We start from the raw sequence: 24,643 nt of genomic DNA on the forward strand, positions 1-24,643 counted from the left end.
CGCCGTACATTGCAGAACGATCGCTGACGTTCGTTCATGCATATTCCAGAGTGCAACAGCACTATTCGTCAGCCCGTGCAACGTGATCGGACACGCCCCTCCTCTGCCATAAAATTGGCGACAAACGCTTCCAAGAAATGTCAGATATTGACAAGGCGCGCCTTGCGACGAGCGTAAGCTTCATGACTCAGTGATAATTCAGTGAAAACAAAAAACGTCGGCAAAAAAAGTAGAAATAAATAAAAGGGAGGGGGAGAAAAAAAAGAGCGACGACGCGTGGTAATATTGCAGATACGTGGAAGATGACGGACCGGGTGATGGTTACTCCCTCATCTGGATCAGGCACGAGGTCGTATGGCTCAATTCCCTGCAACGAATGTCGCTCTGTACGACGCATCCGAAATGCGAAAAAAAAAAAAAAGCAACTCTATACTTAGGTGCGTGCCTGTCCCCGGACATCGAAGAAAAAAGAAAGAAAGCTAGAGCAACAGAAAGCTACGAAAGTTGGTATTACAGAGATCCGTGGCACGGGGACATGGCGGGCAGGAAATACACGGAAACAAAGACAAATATAGGACAACACAAACACCGGCGTCGTTTTGCTGGCGGCGTTACCAGCGGTCCTTCTCGTTGTTCTCGTGTGCTTGAGTTTTACGCCCACCCTTCAGCACCAAGAGAAAGGTTCTTCGAAAGCGTGATAGTGAATGTATACGTGCATGGGGCGATCTCGCTATATCTCTATACAAGACCCATCACATAGCCCTTACACCCCACCGCGTTCCTCTTTCAGACAACACGGCTAAAACCAAATGATCGTATTCAAAGTAAGCAGAGAGAGAGAGAGAGAGAGAGAGAGAGAGGTTAATCGGAAGATAGATATCCGGTTTGCTACCTTGCACTGGGGAAGGGGTAAGGGGAGACAGAAAGATCTTTAAAAATATGCACACACATGACAAGAGTGGGAGAGGGGAAACAAGAAAAAAGGAAAGAAACACGGGCACACAAAGGAAGAAATAAACGCGACAGTCAAGCAAGATGCCACTTATTAACAGCTCTACGTATGCAGACGCTCGAAGTTAATCCAGGGCCTTCTGTCAATCGTCTGTCATGTAGAGCACGCGCTCTGCAGCTTTGCGACGTGGCGAATTATACGTAAGTTATTGCATGCTGTTTCTCAATTGTGGATATATATACAGCCACCTTTAGGGCAAGATGAGAGCGCAAAATAGTTCTTAAGACGGCGGCATAAACAGCCTTTTTTTTATTATTTCTCATGCGACCCGCGGCCATTAGCTTTATATTAGCGGGCGCGTTACGAAACAGTGTTTCTCCGTGCACAAAAGAACGACGCCCGTGCATTTGCATACATCTGGAAGAGTGACTTGATTACGATATTGAATTAGGCCGGTCTAACTTCAATACGCAGAAAAAATAAAGAAACAGAGAAAAGAAACAAAAATCACGCAGAAATACCACGCGGTATCCGAAGGAGATTAAAAAATAGATAATGCAAAAGATAAAAAATCGCATTGTGCGAAAAGGGGGAAAAATTAACGCAAAAGAAGAAAAGGGATAACCGCACAACAAATGGGTTTGGAAACAAAAAGCTCTCGAGAAAATGCTACGGAACGGACGAAACCGAGTTAAGGGGAAGCGGTCAAACATTGTACAGAAAGGAAGAGGAAATTAATGCAGACAAGAAAGAAAGAAGGAAATGCAGAAACAGAAGCGACTGAGACACAGAAGACACTTACAGAGAGCGAGAGAGAAAGACACGCCCAGGCGAGGTCTAGGCCCACGGGGAGAATTCCAAGCAGCTATACCAAGTGCATTACTAAGAAAACGCGCCGCGGACTGCGCGTTTGGGAACAATGGGAACAAAAACGGGAACAAAAGGATGGACAGTTGCAACAAGCAGCGGCCTGAGCGTGAGAAGGAACGCGCAGCAAGATGAGAAGAACAGGGGGAAGGCAAATTAGTTCTCGAGCAGGGATTCGCGCGGCGACTTTCCTGGGACACGAAGAGAGATGGCGGCGAAAAAGTGCACGGCGAAGGAAAAGTCGAAAAGAGGAGAAAAAAAGAAAGAAAAAGAGGAACGAGTGGCGTGGCACGTTGTTAAGATGGAGATTCCATCAAGGCTGGATAACATCAGCACCGTTTCGGAGCGGATTCCGAGCGTCCTTGCCTGGGTCTTTCGCGGTATATAGCGAATTAGAGTCGCTAAGTAACATCCCCTTTTTTGGGGGAAGGGGGAGAGAGAGAGAATGAGTAAAATGGATTTTAGAACAGGGAGAATAAGAAAGAGTTGGGTGGGACAAACAAAATGCCGGCTGAAGAGCTCGAAGTTCAGACCGCGCGAGGTGCTGCACTACATATCTACACATAGTTGCCCGGAGGACGATCCCAAGTTGGAAAACGGAGCGGGGAGCTCGAGATTGCAATAAGGGAAGACGTGCTTTGCCAAAATTTGGTTTTGTTGGGAAAGCTGATACGTGTACAGATTGGGAGAATGTGTTTGGAAGACGAGAAAGTATTCACGGTAACGAGAAAGGCTTGTATTCACACACACACACAAAAAGAAGGAAAGCTTCTTACGGTAGATTTGTGCGTAAGAGTGGCTTGTAAGATGCGTTGGCAGAGTCTTATATCTTACTGCGCACGCTGTGAAACGCACGATATGTATATATATATATATATATATATATATATGTATATATATATATATATATATATATATATATATATATATATATATATATATATATATATATATATATATATAGAGAGAGAGAGAGAGAGAGAGAGAGAGAGAGAGAGAGAGAGAGAGAGATAGAGAGAGAGGGGGGGAGGGAGGGAAGAAATAATGACAGGAAAGGCAGGGAGGTCAACCGGGCTTGTTTCCCTACACAAGCGGTAAGGGAAAGAGGGAATGCAAAGAGCGAAACCGAGACAGAATAAGCGCATACAGTATAAGCGCAAAACGAAGTACACAACTGGTCACTGAAGCCGATGTTCCTTTAAAAAATATTACAGCAGAAACTTGTCAGATAGTGCGTAATGATTCTTTCCAGTCGCTCACCTTGTACACATACGTTTTTGACGTATGAGGACGCCTCTGGCCGTACCATATAAGTACCCTTACAGGACCCTACGCATACCTATATGGAGCACATTGGGTCACGTTTCACAAACAGACGGACGGACAGACTTCCGAGGGAAAGTAGCCATATAGATTGCTCGCGCATTAAAAATGCAGTGGCGCCGCAACAGGCAGCGGCGCGACGTCGATGCCGTTGCGGTGGTATTTACGAACGCACGCGAATTTACGAATTTACGTATGATCACGCGAGCGCCGCGCGCGTGGATGCCACTGCTGCACGCACCGGCGATGAGAACTTCCTTCACATCCCCCGCTCATTTCTCCTCTCGCAACGTCTTATCCCGCACCTCCGCTTTTGTCTCCCGCCCCGGCGGAACACCGCGCGTCCGCCCAACGTCGTACTTAATAAAGTCCACATCACCCCGCCTGCTGCAGCATAGCATTCATTGTTTCCTTCTCCTGCCAGGCTTATTTCTTTTTTATTCTTCTATAACCTCGTTTCTCGTTCTTTCTTGTCGTTCATTTTTCCTTGGGCTCGTATGACGCGCGGGCGGCACACGTGACGGCTCCAGACTCCCCCTTCGCGTAAATCTCACTGCGTGGCGCGTTGCGGGGGCGGGTGCACGGACGGGCGGACGGAGGGGGGCCGGGGTGGGGTCATCTAATCCGCGCCATGTTAGCTGTCAGCGACGGAAGCCGGCGGCGTCAGCGAGATAGAATCCCCCCCTCACCGCCGAAGCCCACGCGCCATCATCTTCGCGTCTTGTGTAGCTAGCTGTTCCTTCCTCCACGTCCATCCTGATACTTTGCTCGCGGTCGACCCACCGCTACTGCCGCACTGCCGAGATATGTAACTCCTCCCTGCTGTGTAATGGCGATGCTCCCCCGCTGCTCCCTGGGGAGCGCGCCGGGAGTAGAGAAGCAAGGAGCGGGGATTGGGACCTATAGTGCGTTCCTGCGAGGAAATCTAGCGCTCTCTCTCTCTCTATCTCTCTCCCCATGTCTTGCCCACTGTATCACCATTCTCTTCGATCCTGTTGCCGCTTACGTGTTTGCTTAGGCTTACTTCTTTCCTATTTCCTTACAACTTAATTTTCCTTTCTTTCCCCGTTCTTGTTCTCTGTATCCGTTCACCATTCCTTTCTCGCTTTCTTTATTTGTGCCACAGCTCGCGCTTGCCACTCCGCCGCCCGCTCCTTAGGTGTATGTGTGTGCGCTTTGTGTGGAGGAAGCAAAAGGAGGGAACGATCATTCCCTATAGCCTTCCTTATTCTCCCCACGGCTCGGCGTCGTCTTTGTCTCCTCCCGCCCCTCTTTCCCTAATTTCATCCCCGCTAGGAAACTCGCGCTTCTGCCATAACCACGTCCGCTCCTCCGAAGGGAGGTTGGCGAGGAGGGGTGGAAGGATGTCGGCTACGACGAAGCAAGGGCCTCTTGCAGGCTTCCAGATTACTTCAGGCAGGGAGGCTGCGGCTCCGTGTGTTGGAGTCATCTTGTCCATTTACCGAGTCTCTCGGCTCCCTTCTTTTTTTCCCTACTAGTATACCCTCGCTATCCCTGTCTCCGCCGTCATCTTGTTTTTGCTCCCTCGACGTCGTCTCGCGCATGCCGGCACAAGAGTCAGTGGCCGTGACGGGAGTGAAATGAACTTTTTGGGTGTTAAATAAAGAAACAAAGAAATAAAGTATACAGTGTGATGAGACGGTAAAAAAACAATGTATAGGAACGAAGACGGGCACTAATTGCAGCAGCGAATGAACGAGCGTGCCAGACGGCGATAGTTCCTACACCCTGCTGGCGGAGACATTTTTGCCGGGTGGCTGCACGCAGTTCCCCGCCCACACTCTGCTGGACGTCATTTTCTTTCAAGCACGGTGCGGTGTATCTTTATTTGTTACATATTAGTTCCTTCGTGTGAAACGGGGATCCGCGCGCGCAGTGCAGCTTGAAATTACGATTCCTTTCTTTTTTAGACACAGAGCCAGCGAAATATGGTAGATATACGCATTCATTTTTCGCCTATACCGACACTATAAAACGTTCAGGTGCTTCCCGGATGCAATCGACGGAATGAAAAATATATATGACATAGCGTGCGCGACTACAAAGTCCAGGTGCTCTCCGTATGAAATCGACCGAATAAAAAGATATAGATAAGAAATTGCGAGCGTAATATCACGTTCTATGCGCAAGGTACTTCGTGAATCCGGGCGCTAATGTGGAAGCAAGACGGAGACACTCCGAGGCAGCTAAATACGACGTACTGCACAATGCGTCCGTGTTTCGCCTGGTGGCATTCACTCTCTGCTACACCATCAAAGAAATTGAGAGACGAAATTCTACGGCAACGTAAGTCGGCGCCGTCTACCGATGCGCCTAGCGGACGTGAGATGAACAAAAATGCGAATACTAAAGTAAATACCTACTGCTATACAATGCTACGCTTTGTCAACTCAAACCTGCACCGCATTATATAAACACAACGCAAAAGGACATGCAGGCTGTAGTAACCGTTTTCTCAGAGTGGACACAGGCCCCACCAGCCAGGAGATGCAGAGAGAGAAAAAGGGAAAGAAAGAAAACAGACACGTGATGTCATGCACAGACCAAGTCATTGTAAATTTCAATATGTGCAATAAAGTAATTAGTTAAAAACTTAGTTCGTGAATTTTTGTTAACTAGTAGATTATGCATTTCACTTTTCTTTGTGCAAGTATAATGCCCGCCTCTTCGAGTGGACCAGCTCACGGACTATAATTGTGCTATGTGCCACAGTAAATATTTAAGAAGTGTTGAAAGTGTTAGTTTTTTAAACACATTCAATAGAAGAGTTCCTTTGTGCGTGTGTGTGACGTCATATAAGTCACCGCCTTTTCCATGGCCACGCTTGCCTTTCGTTGTTCTACGCCACGAAACAAATATAAAAGAAAACCGTGGTTTATTAAAAGAATTCACAACCGTTTATGGGAGAGGGCGAAGCGTTGGGGGCGCTGTGACGTGCGTTGTTTGCCGTGCGTGGTTGCGGTGCAAAGCAAAGGCAGTGCGAGGAGAATTGAGGGAGAGAGAAAGAGGGAGCGAACGGGAATAGGCGCAATCCGCGGCCGCAGAATCGGGGACCGGAAGTGCGGACGGGCCGAGACACGCGGCGAACAGGAAGCATGCGCCGCAACAACCACTGCTCCTCGCCCCTGCGTGTGATGCAGAGGCGCGCCGAGGCTTGAAGATGAAAAGATGCCGCGACAAGGCGAGAGGAGGAGGCTGCGGCAGCGTCCGCACGACCCCCGAAATGGCGGGCGTAGTTGGGGAGAGCGGAAGAGAGGCGACCCCGCGATTACACACAAAACGCACCGCTTAAAGGGGTACTCGCATCACATCCCCGACTGTTTTAATTTAGTTTCTTAAGGGAAGGCCGTCGACCTTAAAACCCACCGAAAAATGTAAGGGCGAGCCTCAGAGCGCCCTAATTATTTACTCGAATAGATTCCTCTACGAGTCACCTTCATTTGCCAGGAGGTGAGTCACGTAGCAGAAGGAGATCACGTGGGATCAGAATTCCGGGACGTTACTGCGCTCGCTTCGGATCGCTTGGTCGTCTGTTACGTTGACATGCAATGGCCGCGCGATGGCGAGCAGTGCTGCAGACGACCGGTAACGCGTATGAAAAGCGCCACAATGTCCGGCTCCCACGTGAGCACCTTCTGCGTCATGACGTCACTGAGCGTATACACCTGCTGGGAAAGAAGCCCAGTGTGTGCGCGCGCCCTACACTAGAATGCAGCGCTGTAGCGCGCGGTATCGCCAGTGCATCGCGGAATGAATCGACACCCACACAGTCCTTTTCGCACAGTATTCCTCCTCTTCGCATACTCCTCTTCTCTGGAGACGCGTGCGGAAGCAGCGCCGGTCAGCTAACTGTTCTTCCGCGGTAATAGACAGTTTTAGAAAAGCGTTTGTCGCCTTACGTACGTTAAACGCAAGCACTGGCGACGCTGTATGGTCCACGGTGCCAACACATTTCGTGGCTCAAGGTGTGAACCCTGACGATACAGCCTTGGTCGAAAGTGTGCAGTCTACTCTGCGTCTTCACCACACATGTCGTTTTGCCGCACGGTGCGGTTCCCGGCCGTGAAGCTCCCGACACTCGAGACCTCTGGAAAGTGAGTATGAGAATTTACAACGTACAACACGAACTACGGCCCACACACAGCCCGTAGTCAGCCTGGCGGTCGCCGGCAAAGTAGCTCGCACACTTTTGACGAGGAGTGTACGCTCCGTGAGGTCATTAGAAGAACGGTCCTCCGGAGCGGAAATCGACCATCAGCGGTGTGCATATCCACATATCGAACGGGCCCGTATATGGAAACAACGAGCCGGCCATTGGAAACTTCCAATTCCCGCCCGCGGCGTGCGGTGGGCAAAAGTCGGGAGACCAGACAGGGGTGGGCGCCAGCCGACCGCAGGGACCGACCGCCCAAGCCGCGGACGAGCGAAGACGCAGCGCAGCGAGCCAGAGGGCGGATCGATGGGCGACGGCGCGGCTGGGACGATGAGGCTGCGGCGGCCAGCGCCACGTCATGCACGGGAAGCCCGGGGCCAGACAGCACCCGTACTATATGCCAGTACGACTCCCCCCCCCTTCCCCATACCCCCCCCCCCCCGCCTTTTTTTTCGCTCCTTCGCCGCTGCTGCGCTGGCGGGGTCGCAAACGGCGTCCTAGAGCGCACTCCGCTTCCAATAACCGCGAGCGTGCGCCCGCCGTCTGTAGTTCAACGAGAGAGAGAGAGAGAGAGGGAGAGAGAGAGAGAGTTGTCGGGCAGACGATGTAGATGAAAAAGAAGAGAAAGAGAAAGGATGGATGAAGCAGGCGAGTACAGGAAAGGCGACTTCCCGGAAGTAGCGTGGCGCGTTCCCCAAATTTCTTCGCTAGCCCCTCTCGTTCGTCCCACTTTCTTCGGGAAAGAAAGGAAGGAAGGAAGAAAGGCCCTGTTGAATAATAGTGCCGCCATGCAGGGACCGGGCAACAAACTCCCTTGAAGAAGTCACTTCACACGCGAACTATGGGCAAATGTTCACCTAGTGGTCGTTCTGCTGTGAATATAGGAATATAGTTAAAAGCATCCTTAACTTTTACTCTGTCGTCTCTACCATCTTCCCTACCTAACAAATTAGTGGAGGCGGACAGGAACTGTCAAACAGCACTCATTTTCTTTTTTGTTCGTGTTCTGTCGTCGCAGCGCTCCAGTTTTCCCATGACGAACTGTTTCCAAGGAAAAAAAAAAAGCGGGGACGCCAATTCGATCCCACAATACCAAGTATTTCCATTCGCTGGTAACGGTCTATGCGACACGCCGCAAGACCATTATCAACAGAAAACGTCAAAATGGCAACCTAGCAAAAGAAAGAAATACCGAGAAAAGGAGAGAAAAGCCAAACGCACGAAACTCTTTGTTTTGCTCATTGGCCCATAGTTCCACGAAGACACCAGCCATTCGGGACCTCCATAAAGGGCATCCGCACAAGCTCCCTCCGTCGTGCGTCAGCTGCGGCGGACGTTGCAAATCGAATCTTTTCTCACTTTCAGTACGTGCAGCTACCTACGGGTTACGCTAGTGAATGCACGCAAGGAAATGGCGCTTTTTTTTGTCTGCTTGGCGTTAGAAACAGCGAACGCAAGCAAAAAAAGAAAAAAGAAACGCGCTTTCAACGCAACATCAGCAGCCTTTCTTTCTCCGGCACATACGAATTCAGAAAGCACACCAGCGCAATCCGCGAGCGAAAACGGCAACATCCGACACGTCTTGGTATGCAAACGCTATTAGCGCGTGTCTCGAGGCCACCTAACACATTTATTAACGGCATCACAAGCCTTTCCGGTTTCCAGGTGGCGCCCAAACGAACTTGCCACGCCGCGCACGCAAGAAAGTTACACGTCAGCGAACTCACTTACTACAGCGACGGTGCTCTGTTTCCTCTCTCTCGTTTTCTTTTTTTTTTCCGAGCAATCGGCAGCCCTTTTGTCCGCAACCATCGGCAGTAATTGCCACAAGGCTCCGCGCGCACACAGGCACTGCGCAACCTGACCAAACCAGACTCAGTTAAGGGAACGTTATCAGCCATATATATATATATATATATAGCAAAGGTGACAAACACGGCTAACCACAGTGTAATTGTGGCAGGCCAGTAGTACATGGGCACACGTATATGCAATATATGGACAGATAAATGCGCGACCGAGCAGCGCCACCAAGTAGCAAGAGGGGGGGGGGGGGGGGGAGAGGGGGGCATATATATATATATATATATATATATATATATATATATATATATATATATATATATATATATATATATATATATATATATATGCCTTCAGCCGGGAGTGTGCCGGTGCGACGCGGCGAGGCCTCGTGGGGATCCAATAAAGCCGCGCCGGTAATCAGGCTAATAAACTCCGCGCACGCGCTTATTGCCAGCTAGCAGCGGTGGCAACAGCTCAGGGGCAGCTCGGCAGAGTCAGCAAGCAGCAGCAGCACCGCGCCATTTTCCCCTCCTTCACTGCTAACTCCTTCCTTCGCCTCTCCTCTCGATCCCAGGGGTAGAACGAAGAACAGGAGGGGGGGGGGGGGGGGGGGGGACACGGGAGTGCGACGCAAGACCAGCGAGCATGGTGGCAGCACTGGTCAGCACAGAGCGACAACGCAAATAAGCGAGCGAGCGAGCGGCCTGCGAAAGTACACACGACCCGGGAGCCCGCGCAGGAGCCCTGACCTAGAACACGTATAGACGAGGCAACGTTGGTCAGCCGGCGTGAGAAGAGGCGAGCAAGGAGAACGGCGGGAGAAAGAAGGAAAGGGTTTCACGCGCGCGCGCCGTGTTTATGAGCATTTGAGTGTGTTGCCGCGTGATACTTCAAGGGGTACTTTTCAATGCAGTAAAACTATAGCTGATGACCAGTGTCCTACCAGCGCTGTCAATTTGATCCGTTCTACGGTGCTTGTCCTTTTTTTTCTTTCGTTCATTTTCACTAACGTTTGCAAGCATGCACTATAGCCACAACTTTAGCCAACCATAGCCGCGGAGTCACCGGGACGTCGGGGAAGCGTGCTCTTCTCGCACCCCGGAGGCCCGGGCCCGATTCCCACCCGGACCAAAATGAACCAAATGTTCTTTTCAATTCCATTAATTGGCCTTGTTCACAGATACCCGGCCGACAGATTTGACGGCAATCCGAGCATTTTTGACGTGTTTTCACTCGTCGCACCGTCGGCGGCCGGTTTTGGTGCCACCATTCGGTCCCGTATCGGGCAATGGGGCACATAATGCTTTCGCATTAGAAATGAACGACGACACACACACACACACACACACACACACACACACCGAGGACTAAGAGATGAAATGCACAGGACATGCGCTGTCGTCCTGTGCATATTCCCTCTCTTAGAAAAGTGAAGCAAAGCGCCACGAGTTGTTTTGAGAGCTCCGCTTGTTAGAAAAGCCACCGTACGCGCTCATCGATAGGTATTTCCATAAAATAGAGAAGAAAAAAAGAAATTCAACGGCCGGCACCGCGCCCTCTGGCAGATTAACCGGGGCTCACGCGGCAACAGATTGAAGAGAGTTGAAGGCGCGAGCTGCTTCACGCCACTGCAGACATCCAAAAACCGGCACCGCCTCAATTTCTTTCGTTCGCCGTCTCAGTCTACATAAAAATAAGTGAGGCCTATATATAGTAATAAACCAGGAATGAACAGGACGACCGGCCGGGTCAGTCGAAGAAAAGGATGGCCAAGCGATGCTTGCATTAGAAAAAAAGGAAGAAAACACACTAAACGGGGGGGATAATGACGGGCGGTGGAGCGAAGAACCTTGGCTAACGCGCTGGCTGCTCAGCCAAGGGACGGGACGCTGCTGAGCCGCAGCCGCGAACTAGGGTGCCTCGATGCTCAGCTCAGCGTCGCTGAAAGCGACGCTGGGCATCGAGGCACTCGAGCCGCGAAGCGTATAGGAATGCCCCCCTCCCCCCTCTTGCAGTGTGTACCGCAGCCCCTATACCCGAACACTTAGTGCAGCTGTACACCGCGGGCAGCACAGGGGACGGCCAGAAAGATCAGACGCGAGTCGGTCGAGACGAATGCATGTCCTTCGAAGCACTCCACTTTTCTTTCTCCTCGGCGAAGGAGACTCGTGGAAGATGGGATTGGCGCGGCACGCCTCGACGCGCACGCACAGGGAGCGGGCGAAACCGCCGTATTCGTGCGAGGCCCGAGAAAACTGCGCTTAGCGAAGGAGGAACTAACAAACTAAAGGAGACGAAGCAGAGAGAAAGAGAGAGAGAAGTCGGGAGAGGGAAAAGGATGGATGGCGTGCAGCAGCGGAATACGAGAGGCGGCTGTAACCGACGCCGAAGAAACGAATCCCAGAGACCGGCAGAACGGAAGGGAGAACGGAGGCAGAGAGACGGTTAGGATTCGGAGATGGGAGACTCGAGGAGAAAGGTTCACGAGCTGGGCAGGGTGCTGGCAAGGAAAAAAAATAAGAAGAGGGATAGAGATAAATAGGTGGGACGAAAAAGATCACGAGCCAAAAGCGCAGCCGGCTCGATAAGCAGCGAACCGCTACGTTGGTCTTCGGGTGTATATAGCGGTGCACCGCGCTTACAGCGCGACCGACCGAAAACGGAAGAGCGGGGGAAGAACGTTCGTGGAGTTACTGCTGTTCACGACTGCGCGCGTTTGACCGCCCGTCTGTGCGTGCGTGGTTGAGCGCCCTCTTGGGGCAATGCGACGTTCATTTCTTGCGAGACAAGGGGCGCAGAAAACAAGAAAGGGGTTGAAGCTTGCGCAAGCGTGACTGCTGCGCCCGGCTAAATAGCTAAACGAAAGCCCCCGTATCCGACACAGCGTTCCGCAGTATCCGACACAGCGTGCCGCAGGCTCGCCCTTATCTGAACCATAGCGGTTAAGCTCTCTTTCTCTTTTCTGTTTTTGTTTTTTGTTGTCATAACATGCATATATCAAGAAAACCAAGAAAAAAAAAGAAGAGCTCCACAGAACTGTTCGTCAGACCTCGCCACTGCAACCATTTATTCGTACACACACTAAATTGCGATTTCACGCATCGCCGGTGCTAGCTATACGACTACGGTCGCCGGACCGCAACAAACTTGGTCTCAAGTTCTCAACTGTCCCGAAAGAGGGGAAAAAAGGTTGGGCACGCGCGAATGGCAGGGACGGCATCGGAGTCAAAGTACTAGGCTTCTACGAAGGCCATATTACAGATCCCGCTGTAGCTGCGAGCCTAACCTCGTGCGGTTTACACTGCCTGGGTGTGACTCAGCGCGGCGCGAGCATAAATTACGGCGAATCCAAGTCTCGCACGCAAAGCGGTACAGGTCTCCCCCGCGATAACACTGCCAGGCGAACGGAGTAGGCAGAGAACACCCCGCGCAAGTCGGGGGATCTAACGAGGCTTTGCAGCCACCACCTCCCCGACTCTCCGGCGGCCGTTCACTTCGCTTCCGCGCCGAGGAGACTCCCGGAGGTAAAACGCAGGCGCACGTCCCGCCGCCCTCGCCACATAAACGGGCGGCGGCACGGCACGGCCCAGCCATTTCCGGCCGGCGGTGCCGAACCGGAAGTGCGCCTCCTCCCGCCCCCTTCACCCCCCCCCCCCGCGCCGCTTTCTTCGTGCTCGGCAGAAGTCGCGCAGCGGTAGTAGGCAGGTGGGGAAGGAGAGCGGGCACGACGGCCAGCTTATAACGCGATGCTCGCCTCCCTTTGCTGACGCAAACGCCATTACACGGTAACGTGGTTGCGACGACTCACGCCGCACGCGCGCGCGCTCCCCGCTGCACTAAACGCGCACACTGTAGCAATTCTGCAGCGGGAGCCTGCCTGGTCGATACTAATTCCGAATGTGCCCGTAGCTCTGCGTCTTACTCGACCTCCCGCCTTCCTGCGCCCCCTCTAGGCCCTCTTCCGCCTGTACCCGTCCGCACTCGTTCTGTTCTTTTTTTTTTTTCTGACTCAGCCTCTTTCTCCAGAGGAACAGCGATGTCAGCCGCTTATATAGTAGCTGTGGCACCGACTTCACCGGACCGACTGACTGCTTTATCATTATTATTTTTTCATAGGTCTCATTCGGGCTACAGTTTGCGACACTTTACGGAAGGGTGGCAGATTACTGCAATCGTTTTGCCACTGGTGCGTCGTGTTGCTGCCTGTAATAGAGGTGCTACCACGGCATAAATACAAACGCGAGCAAGTCGTACACGTTTTTGAGTTTCCAGATTCACCTCGGTCGGAAACAGTGGCTACCTATAGGTCAGACTCCAAGAAAGTAAATTCGAGACTATTTCCACGCTTAGATGTCGACTACAAGAGCGACTACTCCTCGCACTCCCGCGTATTTACGTGGAACAGGCACTCTGAAAAGTTTTTTTTTTTTTAAGCGTAGCTTTTCTTTGCGATCCTCGGCGGGTTTCGTGACCGTGCAGGCGGCCTGGCTACTCCCTTGCCGAACAGGCTAGCCAATCACCTCGGAGTACGCGCGCTGCTGGGTTCCTTGCAACACCACCAGATGGCGCTCTCCTCCGCAGCGTCCGCCTTACGGGTGGAAAGAAAAAAAAAAGAACCAGAAAGCTCGCCTTCGCGCATGCGCGGCTGCACGGTAATGAGGGAGTTAACGCTTCTCGCGGATAGAATAGATTCGAATTGCACTACGTACGCATGCGCATGCTGCCTCGAAAACCATGATGCGCCCAAGGCGTCCGTCGTGCTCGTTAGTAGTCACCAACTCCGCTTAACAAATGGCTCGGTATAATTTGTATGCGCCCTCGGTTGTGCGTGCGTGTGCACGCGTGCGCGTGCTCGTGTTTCCACTTTTAAGCACACCCACAAAGCTTCGCTCTGCATAGATTCCAATTCGTTGTATCTGCTGCATTTTTTTTTTTGCGTTCCAATTAGCGCATGATGAGGGCCCACCGATAACCGAAGGAGCAAAGATAAGCCTTAACGAAGTGGCGTTGCAGTGACAGCGTTCGATGCCACAGCGCCGTTGTGCTATATATAGCAGACCTCTATGGCCTCTTGGAAAAACCACTATTCTTTTTATGGTAGCTTTCGTTCGATTAGCTTTCATACGTTCTACGACCAAGGCGATTGCATAAATTCGGCACAACGTTTTCTTTCCGGTTAGGGGCAACCGAGTAGCGATAGCGACGCCGGCTGGTCTTCTATGAAGCTAGCGACTCGTTCACATAGGCTTCCTTTCATTCCCTCATTCGACAGGAACTTCGCCGTTCGACAAATTTCAGAAAATGCTACGCTCGCGCGGAAGCAGTCACGCGAATTATTATTATATTTTATGGTGATTTAAGGCATGATGTTCGGTGTGCATTATATGTGCGCTTTAAGTCTTGTGTTGGGTATGGATTCAAGCAGTGTGCTGTGATTATTATATTTTCCTCAACATTTCCCACTTTGGTTCACAGCAGAAATTCAAAAAGGGAAATCAGAGACAAAAAGAAAGGAAAAAATCGGGTGGAACGACATGTAAATAGATAGATACAGAAATCACGTCCCTATAACTGCGTCACCGATAGTAAACCAATATGAAAAATGTATAGGCGTAGAAAAAACTACCAAGAGACGGGCTAACGAAAGGATAATAAAAACGCGGTCCGTGCACTGTCCTTTTCGTTCCCATTTGTGCCCGAGTGCTTTCTAAGATTAACCTTTTCACACCATGAATTTTTATCACGTAAACTCGCTGAGCTCGCTGTGGCCCCATACACCGAAACACGGGCAGACGGTAACTATACGTTTTTGTGAAATAAATATTATACTTTCGTTCTAAGCATTTTTGCAACCCGTTCTTCACGTTATCACAGGTTTAAACGACCGGCTAGCCTACAATTATGGGCCTAATCTGTATTGCATAGTCTGTGTATTTTGTCTTATTGAAAGAGTAATAAAATCTTATTTCGAAGACGGCAGATGGCACCGCTGTGACTGAGGCTGCATTGCTATTTGAGCCTCCAGCTGGTTGCCTAAGGAGAAAAACATACCGGAGGAAATATTCGCAACAATATGAGGCATATGTATGGTGCAGCAAAAATCTGGAGACCACTCAGCACATCCTAATGGAATCCGAAGGCACTCAGGCAAGGTACACACCTTCCAAAAGCGCTTGTATATATAGTGGACGGGACGATCAACCAATCAGCAGTCGAGATAAGTATTGGTGGCAAAAAACAGGGAAGAGATTGTTAAGACCGGATTCGTTGCAAGCATAGGTAGCGGTGCAAGGTAGATGAAGAAGTTTTGAAGAAGAGAAAAAAGAGTAAGGAGACGTAAACAAATATGCTAGAATGAAAAGCACATATAGCATACTTGATTAACTAGAGCACGCTAGGTGACCATTTGTCACCCTCCCGTTCCAAAGTAAATGCCACTAAATCATCATCATTATCATCATCATCGCCACCATCTTGCTTCGCGTGTTTCTAACGGCGTTTATTTTTCCTCCTTTCCATTTCTTCAAGCGTAGGATAGCCGACCGGACACAGCCTTGCTAACCTATCCGCCTTTCCCTCCTCTTTCTTCGTTCACTCTAACGCCATGTACTTGTACCAGAGGAGGCACTGCTTGTACACAGTGTGCTCGGAAGGGAAAGGCAATGAACAAGACGACCGGCACGGAAAGATCACGTAAAATGATCGGGGCACGCATTCACAATAAGCTCTTACTCTGTAATTGTTCGCAAGAGCACTTTTCCGCCTATCTCGATGCTACAGACATCATTAGTGAAGGCGGCCAGCCAATGACGAAGAGCATTCATGCACGAAAAGCTTTCTGAATTCGGCCACGGGAGCGCATGAAACGAGGACAAAAATAAATTAATAGACATAAAGTAAGGAAAGCGTTTGCGGACAGAAAGTATACTAGCCTAATCGCGAGCCCTGCGTACGCTGAAGGCGGAGAGAAGAGCGAGCTCGAATTCGCTTTCATTGTTTTGTTTTGTTTTTCTGTATCATCGTCTGGGCCGTCCTTTCTTTCGGGCAGACGGAAAGTGATACAACCGGGTGCTTTCTACTCCCCCCCCCCCCCCCCCCCGTGCCGTCAATTCGCCATCGCCACCCAGGCTGAGCTCACGAAAGCGGAGCTTTAGGCCACCACGCGGAAGGCACGAAGGAAAGAAGAACCGGTGTGTAAGCGGGAACAGGCAAAACCACGAGACCACCGTCAATGTCACGCGCGGCGAACGCACACGAAGCGAACGATAGAGGGAGACGGAAACATGAACGAACGGATGAAGCGGACAAACCGCACCGGCATGACAAAAATAATAATGATAAACAAATAAATAAGTAAACGCAGCGCTATACACCAGATCCCAACCACCGAAAAGGGCGGAGATACGGCGAACAGAGAAGCGCGCACAACAGCACGCAGGGCGACCGGAACTTGTGTAACGCGCGCGCAAACAACGACAAAAGACATCAGCTGAGCTCGAGAAAACCAAGACGACCGAGAAGTTGAGGAGGAGGAAGGCGAAACGGCGCACAAATGGCCGAAGAGCCGAGAGAGCGGTCCGTCACTTTCCTTATTGCTTCGTCAAGTTTTCCTTTTTCGTTTTCTTTTATGCCCCCCCCCCCCCCCTCGGCACTGTCATAACGTGGGTACAGGAGCCGAGCCTGGTCGGCCATCTCGGAACTGTTGTAACAAGTAACAGACGAGTCCCCGCTCATCTGCCCCTTGCCGGATATATATTACCCGCTTTGGCGGGCAGGCGCAGCGGCCGCAGGCCTGGCAGGACAGTATAAGAAAAGGGTTGCAGGGGGCGGCTTCGGATGGCTCTTTCTTTTCTGCAGGCTCGGTGTTACCGAGCCGCGAGCCTCTAACTCCGAAGCGGGCTTTTTCCTCATACCGAAAGCCGTGTAGAGGTCTTCCTTCTTTTTGCTCGGCGGGGCTGTCATTTAAGAGCGGAAGGTCAGCTGGTAAAGAGGGAGGAAAGAAAGCTTGCGGACCCAGAATGCACGGACAACAGCTGGCCAGCACGACTGCACGCTCCAGCGTGCAACGTTGCCGCCGCGGAGCCGAAGACTGTGCATGCGGACACCTTGGCTACGGGTCACCGATGTGACAACCCACATCATCGTCATCGTGTATTGCGTACAAAATGACGGTCTATCAGTGGCAAAAAAGAAAAGAAAAGAAAGAAAGAAAGAAAGAAAGAAAGAAAGAAAGAAAGAGAAATCATGAGCCATTATATACACTCTGTGAAGCTGGAAGACCAGCGCAGCTGTTTGGCACACGACACAGAGGTGACAAAGAATTTTGAACAAAGGTACGAACTCGGTTACCGTGATCTATATATGCATTCGCGTGGACGACGGGACCGCCACACCGAGGAGCAGGAGGAAACTAGACACGCTTGACGTTTCGACGGGACCGCCATCACGGGGGAGCGCATGGAGAGGAGATGCAAAAGCGCTTGGAACGCCGACAAAGAGAGGGCAGCGCGAGCGCAAGCATCGCCGACGTCGGCCAAAGGGCAGTATCTCTTATCAGCTCAATATCTCATACGGGTTCTATTTGGACCCAAGATATTAAACTTATTTTTGCAAGTTGGCGGAGTACTTGAAGCCTGCTTCACCTACGCCGCGGGTAGGCGCAGTATTGCATTGTCTTCGGGACCGGCCCACGGTGTTTGCACACACAGAACAAGAATGCATGGAACCCTAGTAATAAACAGGTTCGCTTTAAAATGCACGGAACCCTATAGTCATAAACAGCTTCACTGTAAAATGCACGGCACCATAGCCACAAGCAGCTTCGCTGAAGAAAGGCACCAAGGCAAGGAAAACGTCACCAAGGCAAGGAAAACGTCACCAAGGACGGCACAGGACTGGACAGGTTGATGAGATTAGCCTTTTTTTGCAGGCACAGCGTCGCTAGGTTTATAGCTGTACAGGGGTTACCCACCGAGAGATACCGTCGGCCTGCAGGAGATACGTAAGCCGTTTCCATTCTATGACGTCACAAACATCGCCTGTTCCGCGAACAAGGTGTCGCCGATCGGTTCCGGAAAGTTCACCACATTCACCCGATGCTATTTATCGAAGTAAAATAAGCTGCTTATATTAAGGCTACCAATAATTTATTGCGGCGGGGCGCCGATTGAAATTACACATCGGTAGAACGAAGGCGGCACGTGGCTTTTTCATCCAATACAACCGAACTGTTTAGTGACGCCATAGCCAGAGCTCGCGTTTACGCACACGAAATACGTCTATATGCTGCAGACACCTTTTCATGGCGCACTGTCGAATCCATTCCATTGGCGGCAAAGACGGAGGAAAGAAATGTAGATGAGGCGACGCAAAGAGGTGTGCATCGCAGCAAAAGAGGCGGCGGCCGCTGCTGCAAAAATCGAAGCATCTCATTCCTCGTTGTTAAGAATGGCCATACGCGGTGGCAACGTGCCAGCTTTCAGCCCGCTGCACGTGTTCCAAGCCCACCAGTCGAAGCGCCCTTCCGAGAGCTGCGGTCGGCAGGCAGCCACGTGGCGCACGATCAACTCCGGAAATTGGTACTTGGCCGCACCACCCGAGACGGAGCACGGTTCTACGAAGCCCTCTGACGTCGGCACTGAAAGCTGGGCGGTACCGAGAACTGCGGATGACCGGCAGCCACGTGGCGCGCGATCAACTCAGGAAATTGGTACTTGGCCGCACCACCCGAGACGGAGCACGGTTCTACGAAGCCCTCGGTCGTCGACTCCGGAGCCTTTGTGTGTATGGGTTCGCGCCTGTGTGCCTTTGTGTGTGTGAGCCATAGTGCGAGGCGGCAAGTTTAGAATGCTTGGACGAACCTTCCCGACCATTCCTGCTCCGACCCACCTCATCCTCCAAAAAGGCGGGTCATCTTGAATGACGTCGAACTATGACGTCGAGCAAGGGCTTATAAGCAGCGTTTGCCGGCTGCTAGGGAGTGCTCGTGTCGTGCTCGTTGTCGGGAGCTGAGTGCTCCGTCTTGCTAGAAATGAACTAGTGAGCTGTGTGCTCGTAAACTGTTTGCTGTATGTTAGTCTAGCGGGCTCCATATGGGAGTCGCGCTAGTCTGCCAATGTATGTCCTGTTTTAAATGTAAATCCTGCAATTAAAGCCTGCTCGCCTAGTCCTGTCGTCCCAAGTTCATCTCTACAGCTACGTCCGACAAATCTTACATCGTGTCATATCCGACAGTTTACATGATCATAGTCGCTCGCGTTACGTCTCTCTCTCTCTCTCTCTCTTAGTTGTACTTCGCTGCACGAAGAGGCAGGGCGTGTGCCGAGTGAGCTCCTGAACATCCTGCATTATGGCGAACACGGTTTAATTGTTGGATCCGGGACCTTAAAGAGGTGCGACGTAATTCTAATGCATTTCTCTTGCATTTACGGCGAAATCGCCGCGGAATTTTCTTTCTCACTGGACTGTATGCTGCGACTGTAGCTCTTCTCCCCAGTGTAAATTAGCCAACGGGACGAGTTTCTTGATGATGATTATGATGACGACGACGACGACGACGAGCATTAACATGGCACTATGTCACAATAGGGGATGGGTCCGAATTCACAAAGCTTCCCGTTTCTAAGCACGACGCTGGCCGGTCGGCAGCCTAAGCTAACAATATGTCCAACATCACGATTTGCGCGCAGCTGCTCTTGCGAACTGTTCTAGCGTTATAACTTTTTTCTTTGTGAATACGGGCACAGATGGCAAAGGAAATGCTTAAGGCAAAAGATTGAGTAATCAGAAGCCATCTGCTCTCTTATCCTTGTTCTCTCTCCCGTCCGTGCCAATAGACAAAAACTAAGAAAAATTTAGGGGTGGACGAGGTCGCACTGAAAAGAAAGGTGTCACAGATGGCCCGCCAAGAAAGCACACAAAAAGCTCAAGGACGACCTTTGCGACGACTATTCGGGACCGGAAGAAAAGGTACTCTCGCGGAAAGAAAGAGAGAGAGAGAGAAAGCTCGACCCGTTCATTTCGGCCCCTTTATTTCGCCCACACACACGAATCGACGGTCGGTCATTCGAGCAACGGCCTTTCTTTCCTTCTTTTTTTCTATCATCGATAGGCACACGTTCGCCTATGCCCCAACATCTATACGACGGCCACCGTATAACACTGCCAGAGCCACCAGCGGAACCGACCAGTCGACGCGCGTCGTCGTAATATAACGTCAGAAAGAAAGAAAGAAAGAAAGAAAGAAAGAAAGAAAGAAAGAAAGAAAGAAAGGCGCTGCCGAGCGATGCGCGAAATGCGGTCGCGCCAGCGGCGGCGGCAGCCGTGTCTAATGCGGCTTATTTGTCGTCCTCTCAGGGCGGCGGGCGCGCCGCGCCGGCTCCGCCGCCGCGAGGTAAAAAGACAAGACGGGCATCCGTTGCGGTGACCGAGAAAGGGTGCGCGCGACCCTCGAGCGAAGACGACGGCGTTTCGCTCCGCTGACGTCGCTGATGCCCGCGCTGCCGCCCGCCATCGCTGTGTACGGGCACTGCCGTTACCCGCTCGCGACCCGCTGCTTGTTCTGGCAACCGTGGCCGCGCCATTTCTCGTATCTCTCCTTGCCATCCGCGAGAGTGGCAGTGCGACTGATCCTGCGAGCAGGGTTTCGCGGTAAGTTCCGCCGGATGATTCGAAGCCTCTTGTGATTTTTGTCATCTTCTCGCTCTTCTGCCAGGTAGATGCAAGAAGGAAGGAGGCGAGAACGGACGTGAGAGACGTACGCGAATAGCGGCCGGACTTAACCGCACGTGCAAATGTTTTTCTCTGCCGTAAAACTGACGTGGGAGGTCTACGTCTGACCGATAAAATCTTCGCGAGCGCACTTCCGTTATTGTACTTCTTTTTTGCGAAAGTGTGAAAGCGTACGAACCGCAGCGAACGTATGTTACAGTGACACAGTAAATGACCAAAACAAGAACTGCGCTCCATTTTCTTGGGCGCCTTCACTACACAACTCCGCCGCTATGCGGGTAAGACAGCTTGCCGGTTCATTCAGCCAAGCCGTTTTGAACGTAGGAAACGAGAGACGGGCCCAGATATTGATACAGAAGAAAGGGTGCTTGAATGGAGAGAAGATCTTATTTAACGACATTTAGGGAAAGCATAAATAAATGCTCAGAGCCAAAAATACGCGTACACAGGAAGAGAAGGGGAGTGGGGAGGAATGTGGGAGCCGCAGGCGACAGTTTATTACGCTCTAATGCCCCCAAACGTCACACGCGCACCCAGATCAGTTCCCCGCCCGCCTGTGGAGCTAGCGTTCGAAGCCGCCACCGCCGCAACGCAATGAAGAAATATCCCGCCTCGCGACCTAAGCCTTACGCGCACAGATCGGCACGAAATCCGCTGCCGTCGAGTCACGTCCGCCCGCCGGCCAGCTAACCGAGCGAGCAACGAGGACGAGCCGAGACGACGTCCAACTACCATAACCACCACTACGCGGTACGTCTCGGTTAACGGTGGGGGAGAGAGGGGAACGGAGGGAGGGACGGCGAAGCCGACGCGTCGCGTCAGCTAACCTGATCCCGTGCCAACAAACGCCAAGGCCACGCGCCCGTACGGAGGAGGGAACGCGGCGTGCCAGACACGGCACCCGACAGGCACTGCGAATCTTCGGCGAAAGAAAAGAAAAAGAAGCACAAGCACGCGTGGGCCGAGATTTGGCACCGACGCTCTCCGGGCGCTCGCCCGCCGGCTCGAGCCAAGTGCGGGGAGCCGGCGGCGCGCCCGTGGTTGCTTGTTAACGACGGCGTCAGCAGATGCGGCGGCGGCGGGAGGAGCCGTTCGATTGCAGCGTCGTCGGAGGCGCAGGCCGCAATTACGGCAGTCGGCCGCGGCTCGCGACTTGTCCCCGCGAGGGACGGCTCTCGGTGTCAACGCGCGCCGTCATTAGGCGCGGCCACCGGGGAGCGCGTATAAGAGAACTTGCGCGAGGAGAGGCACTGGTTCGTTCGCCTGGCAACAGAGAACGCGGCTTTGTGTCGCGGTAAGTAACCCCCCAGCCCCTCGGGGTGAATAACTGCGGACGGTTGCTCCTTGGCGCACCCGCTGGGACGCATCAACCGCAAGTCGATTTGCGGCGATAGTGCCACGCTGACGCGCTTCTGTAAGCGACACTGCGGTTGAAGAAAGTTGCTCGCTACTGCGAAATTTATGGACATCCATTAACAGCAGTATAAACCGATGGCGCGGGGAACACGAAGAACGTCGGGGGACCCGGCGGCCTTCCCCTAATTTGTATCTTCATTAGCCGGTACTTAAGCACTGTCAAATTTGCTTCACCATAACGTTACGTTTTTTGTTTAATTGCAACTTAATACTGGGGTATTACGTGTCAAAACCACGATTTCATTATGAGGCACACCGTAGTGGGGCACTCCGGATTAATTCCGACCACCAGGAGGGCATCTTTAACGTGCCTCCAATGCACGGGACAGAGCCGTTGTTTCCTTTTTTTTTTTTCCTTTCGTCTTCCCATCGAAATCCGGCAGCCGCGGTCGGGATTTCATCCCGCGGCCTCGTGCTTACAGCAGCGCAACACCATAGCCGCTAGGATACCACAGCGGGTCCGTTACGTTCGGCAAGCGACACTTCGAGAGCCAGATCGACCCGACAATCAAGCCGATGTCCGAGCTAACACACACGCTTTTTTTTAGAACAGCGCTAAACGTATTAATTACAGCGCCCTTTTAGCACACGTTGCTGGTCGAGCTGATGCGAGGGGTATATATAGGACACCATAGCCTTCGCGCAACATTGGACAATAACGCTTAACGGCTATTTACACACGACGACCAGAGGGTTCGTTGACCAACAACGGTAAAAAGGCCCGTAATGTATGTCGGACCCATCAGCTCCAAAATCGTCGCACGCATTCGTGAAGCGTATATATGATCGTTTCACGACAGCCGTCGTCGTCATATAACCCGATAACCGTGGCATTTGCGCAAAAAAAAAAAAAAGACATTTTATGAACGCAGGCTCAGTTGTGCTTACAGACACGCGCCCTGCATGCGATGTTAATTGCACGACACGTATACATCCACGCTGGTGTGTGTATACGTCTCAGCTATTCATTGCATGCGAATCACTTCATAAGCGCCAGGGCAAGTAATCATCTCGCAACTCTCCCAGATTATCTCTCGTCCATACCTGGTGTGATTGTTGCGAACGTTTCGTCCCGAAATTTGAGAGAGACGCTATACACGGTTATATATTATACGTTCGGCCCAGAAACGGCAACGATGGCTCGCTATACCGCCACAAAATGCCGCGGCCGTTTTTACGGCAGATCGAGCCACAATAACCGCGCCCCGCTTAACGGTCTCCAGCGTATGGCAAATAAAGGAAGGCGGCAGCCTAAACCAGTGATAACAAAAGTTGTTTGTTTCTCGCGAGTAACGACGAAGCCCAACTTACCCCGAACCTCGCGTTAAGATTCGTGCGTTATCTCGCATTATAACGCTCTCTCGTTATAACGTCGTCGAGTTTCGCTATTTGCGACACACGCGCTATAAGCAAGTTCCCCTGCGGAACGGATGAACTTGCCTTTGACCAAGGACGCTATGACGTAAGCGTGAGATATAAAGGACCCGATAACTATGTTGGCCTTATTAACTAGCGCCACAACGAGCACCCCACAGTTCTTTGGCGCTTCCTTCCACACGAAATTTGTCGTCTTAAATTGTTCTCGTAACGTCAATCTGTAAGGTGGCAAGACAATTACCTCAGTAAAACGCTGCGTGCATACTTGTGGACCGAGTTCATTCCTCCTGGAATCTCACGTATATGTTATTGGCTCCATGCTTGTGTAACCCCTAATTAAGAGATCGCGTGCGTTATATTTGTTATGTGGTAGTTATGAGGGACATCATCTTAAGCTTAAGTGCAGCTGCTTAGAGACAATTGTAAATTGTAACATTTATCCTTTCAGAAAGGGGGATACAGCGGGCGCTGTACAAAGACACTAACACATATGCTTTACACGAGTATAATAATAATAATAATAATAATAATAATAATAATAATAATAATAATAATAATAATAATAATAATAATAAATTCCGCGATTCCGCGGAAAACAGAGCCGGTCACCGCCACATTATTACAGGTAGTAGGGGCGGTTATACATATAAGAAGTTTTGTTATTGCATGTTTTGAGCCGCGGTTGAAGGCAAATAAAAACCGAACGACCACGCAATCCTGCGAAAGAGCCTGAGACAGCTATTGCATAAAAAAAAGGGGGGGGGAAACAAGGGGACAGAACTAGTCGTCAATATCCGGCACATTCGTTCGAACATGTTCCTTTATTTCTTCTTTTGTTCCTTCCTTTCTTTATCCCCCATCCCCTCTGTTCGCTATTGGCAGCACCGCAAGAGCGCAATGTCTTTACTGACTTACACCCTATTAACCCACGACGGCTTCACCAATTAATGGGCTCCAGAGCATCCCGACTGAGGAAAGAACGGTAAGGAGACAGTAGT

General features: G+C 51.3%; 1 protein-coding gene and 1 pseudogene across 1 annotated transcript in view; one reads left to right on the top strand and one right to left on the bottom strand.

Annotated features, from left to right (window-relative positions):
- The window catches only part of Cals (calsyntenin 1), a 244,140-nt gene that overhangs the window by 138,653 nt on the left and 80,844 nt on the right, over positions 1–24,643 (bottom strand). The window lies entirely within an intron of this gene.
- LOC126540489 (U2 spliceosomal RNA) lies at positions 17,637–17,818 on the top strand (annotated as a pseudogene).

This window comes from Dermacentor andersoni, chromosome 3 (genome assembly GCF_023375885.2).
Source record: "Dermacentor andersoni chromosome 3, qqDerAnde1_hic_scaffold, whole genome shotgun sequence".
In the NCBI taxonomy this organism is placed as follows: Eukaryota; Metazoa; Arthropoda; class Arachnida; order Ixodida; family Ixodidae; genus Dermacentor; species Dermacentor andersoni.